Here is a 4060-nt window from a genome sequence, read left to right as displayed (position 1 = left end):
AACATGAAACTGCTCAGAATGGCTTATCCATTTTGGCCACGCTAATTTACCAGCACAGAGAAACTTTTGGGAAGAGCTACAGGGAAAGTTAGCTCCACTGCTCTTCAAAAGAAATGTCTGTTCCTTTACAAGTGCTTTGTTTTAAAGTTTTTTTCTTCCCAGTCTGTTCCTTTAATGCAGCTTGGTGGGGAGCTTGGGAAATAGATGAGCGAGATGAGGGGGGAAAGAATTGATGGCTCTCTCATGAGTGCTGCAATAGGAAAATGCAGCAAATGTGGGCAGTTTCCTCCCTTCTTCACACCTTCAACGTACCCCATGGGCTATGGTGTTGGTACACAGAATGAGATTTGTTCAATAGCAAACCCCATTTTTCAGAGACATCTTCACTATAAGCATCATTTGTAACATGCATCTTGCAATGCATTGAAAGAAAGTGGGGTCTTTTTGCACTGTATTAAAAGTCATTAAAACATCAACATTACTTCACAGTCTGCAGGAGTATCTCCTAGCCTGCGTATGGGGAAAATCAGAGGTTGTCAGATGCTGCTGTCTGGTAAGTGCAGAGCACAGCAATCTGATTTTCTAATGGGGGCATTTCACTTCACACCATGTTGAGTTTCTCCATATTCAAGTTAATTGTAAGTGAGGTTTTATTCACTGATTGATGCAAACAAATGTTGCTTTGGTTACATCCTTGGTCAGCTCTTTTATGATAAGAGGCTCACATTCACAATGCAGTCAATTCATCCCATTGATGACATTTAGAAAAAAAACATATTTCAAACTGAGAGACTTACATTATTCATATGTTCCTTCACTGTTTAAAGTGATTGCAAATGAAGCCAGAGCAAACAGAATGTCAGAGAAACAGAGAAACTTCCTAATGGCCGACATCTGCAAAACATCCCTCAAATTAAGACTTTGAGTTTGGATCCATTTACATCATGGCAAAGTATGCAATTATGACTCAGCTGATTTCAGCACCAGCCTATAGCACATGGTTTTCAGAAGCGAAGGTTTCTTTCTTTGGAAGCTTTCCAGGGTCCTGATTCTCCATTACAGACATCTGTAACAAATTAAACTGTGCATTTGTTATCCCCAAGCACTAAGAATAATGTCCTCTGTCTGACTAAACAAATCTCACTATTACTTAAGAGACACTACAGAATAAATATTACATATCCAAATTCCACATCCTAGCACCGATACCCATCCAGTTCCTTAGGAGTGAAGAGTTTGCTGAGATCTCAGCTCCCACTTAGCCCTTCCACCCCCCAAAAAATGGATAGATTTTCCAAAAAGTCCAGTACATTGTTACAATGGAAGCTGAATGCTTTAAAAATCTGGCCCTGTTTTCTGGGTGCCAAATATTTGAAATTCTGGTCCTTGGAGACTGATTCAGGCCTCAGATTTGTAATATTTTCTAGGTTTCAGAGTAGCAGCCTTGTTAGTCTGTATCGCAAAAAGAAAAGGAGTACTTGTGGCACCTTAGAAACTAACAAATTTATTTGAGCATAAGCTTTTGTGAGCTACAGCTCACTCATTGGATGCATTCAGTGGAAAATACAATGGGGAGATTTATATACACACACAGAGAACATGAAACAATGGGTTTTATCATACACTCTATAAGGAGAAAAGGAGTACCTGTGGCACCTTAGAGACTAACAAATTTATTTGAGCATAAGCTTTCGTGAGCTACAGCTCACTTCATCGGATGCATCCGATGAAGTGAGCTGTAGCTCACGAAAGCTTATGCTCAAATAAATTTTAGTCTCTAAGGTGCCACAAGTACTCCTTTTCTTTTTGCGAATACAGACTAACACGGCTGCTACTCTGAAACTATAAGGAGAGTGATCACTTAAGATGAGCTATTACCAGCAGCAAAGCGGGAGGGGGGGGGGGAGAGAGGAAAACCTTTTGTGGTGATAATCAAGGTGGGCCATTTCCAGCAGTTAACAAGAATGTCTGAGGAACAGTGGGGGGGTGGGGGATGAGGGGGGAGAAATACCATGGGGAAATAGTTTTACTTTGTGTAATGACTCATCCACTCCCAGTCTCTATTCAAGCCTAAGTTAATTGTATCCAGTTTGCAAATTAATTCCAATTCAGCAGTCTTTCGCTGGAATCTGTTTTTGAAGTTTTTTTGTTGAAGGATAGCCACTCTCAGGTCTATAACCGAGTGACCAAAGAGATTGAAGAGTTCTCCGACTGGTTTTTGAATGTTATAATTCTTGACGTCTGATTTGTGTCCATTTATTCTTTTACGTAGAAACTGTCCAGTTTGACAAAGGTACATGGCAGAGGGGCATTGCTGGCACATGATGGCATATATCACATTGGTAGATGTGCCGGTGAACGAGCCTCTGATAGTGTGGCTGATGTGATTAGGCGCTATGATGGTGTCCCCTGAATAGATATGTGGACAGAGTTGGCAACGGGCTTTGTTGCAAGGATAGGTTCTTGGGTTAGTGGTTCTGTTGTGTGGTTGCAGGTGAGTATTTGCTTCAGGTTGGGGGGCTGTCTGTAAGCAAGGACTGGCCTGTCTCCCAAGATTTGTGAGAGTGACGGGTTGTCCTTCAGGATAGGTTGTAGATCCTTGATGATGCGTTGGAGAGGTTTTAGTTGGGGGCTGAAGGTGATGGCTAGTGACGTTCTGTTTTTATCTTTGTTGGGCCTGTCCTGTAGTAGGTGACTTCTGGGTACTCTTCTGGCTCTGTCAATCTGTTTCTTCACTTCAGCAGGTGGGTATTGTAGTTGTAAGAATGATGATAGAGATCTTGTCGGTGTTTGTCTCTGTCTGAAGGGTTGGAGCAAATGCGGTTATATCGTAGAGCTTGGCTGTAGACAATGGATCGTGTGGTGTGACCTGGATGAAAGCTAGAGGCATGTAGGTAGGAATAGCAGTCAGTAGGTTTCCGATATAGGGTTTATGTGACCATATATATTTTCTATATATCTTTCAAATCTACAGTTATGGACAACAGTAGGCTTTGCATGATGATGTCTGTATCGCAGGTTAGAACATGCTCTTAGCAGTTTGCAATTGCTTTGAAGAGATGTTGCACAGATAATACTGATAGCTCAGCTATTTTCAGGTAATATATGATGATCTGTTAGTATGTGTAGTCCAGCATAGAGAATGCATATACTTTTTAATGTGGCTAATAACTCAGTTTATGAGCGGATAAACAGAATCCATCATTCACTGTAAGTTTATCTGCCCTCTGCAGGGCTGGGATTGGAACCTACAGCCTTTGGGGAGTGGAGGGGGGCAATTGAAAAAATTGCTAAACACACTCTCCATGTCAGAGAGCAGCCACGCCGTAGCCAAACTGCATGTTAAAAGCATGCTGCAAGCGGTCCTCCCCTCCACCAGAACTTGGCAGAAAAATACCCAACACCCTTTTCGTACTCACTTTGGGTACACATCTCAATTAATCAATTTACCAGCAGAAGCAATGGTGGAAACAGCAAATATTAACTGAAAAATGTAGATAGCAAGTTTCAGACTCAGAATCGCTAGTACGTGCAGCAGATGCCTGATTCCCTTAGGAGTTGTATAGCCATCAGCTGCTAGTGCATGCTTGCTCCAGCCTGCTCCCCAAGCGGCAGTAGTGACCCGGGAAATTTCCGAGAAGAAATAACCCATTACCAAGAAAAGCCTGCCATCAAGAGCTTCTGCTCCCCAGTTCTGGCCCTATGCTTCCCCAGAGCCACAGAGCCCCAAAATCAAAGGATTAGGAGTGATGAGAAGACACTGCTTGCTCTCTTCTGCCTGTTCATGGCTGTGTCTGCCACACGTTGGCTCTCTCCCCACCACGTACAGGAGCGGAGCAGGAGGCCCTACAAATGGGCATTATTGGTCATTATTATTATTTGTATTGTGGCAGGCTTGCGGGCACCTATCAGGATCAGGGCCTCCTTATGCTAGGTGCTGCACAAGTGCAGGAAAAGACTTGTGCTGAAGCACTTACAATCTAATCCAATTATGTCTACATTCTATTGTCACTTACATTGACCATGCGTGTCGTGGACATTACTGTTTTAGGAGATTAGT

The 4060-nt window shown here is 42.7% G+C and overlaps 1 protein-coding gene across 1 annotated transcript in view; it reads right to left on the bottom strand.

The window, feature by feature from the left end:
• Positions 1 to 4060, bottom strand: part of SYNPR (synaptoporin) — a 180259-nt gene that overhangs the window by 120337 nt on the left and 55862 nt on the right. The gene's annotated exons all lie outside the window — the stretch shown is intronic.

The sequence above is a fragment of the Dermochelys coriacea genome, chromosome 7 (genome assembly GCF_009764565.3).
Source record: "Dermochelys coriacea isolate rDerCor1 chromosome 7, rDerCor1.pri.v4, whole genome shotgun sequence".
Taxonomy (NCBI): domain Eukaryota; kingdom Metazoa; phylum Chordata; order Testudines; family Dermochelyidae; genus Dermochelys; species Dermochelys coriacea.
The sequence above is the reverse complement of the archived record's forward strand: the minus strand, read 5'-3'. Positions and strand labels throughout refer to the sequence as shown.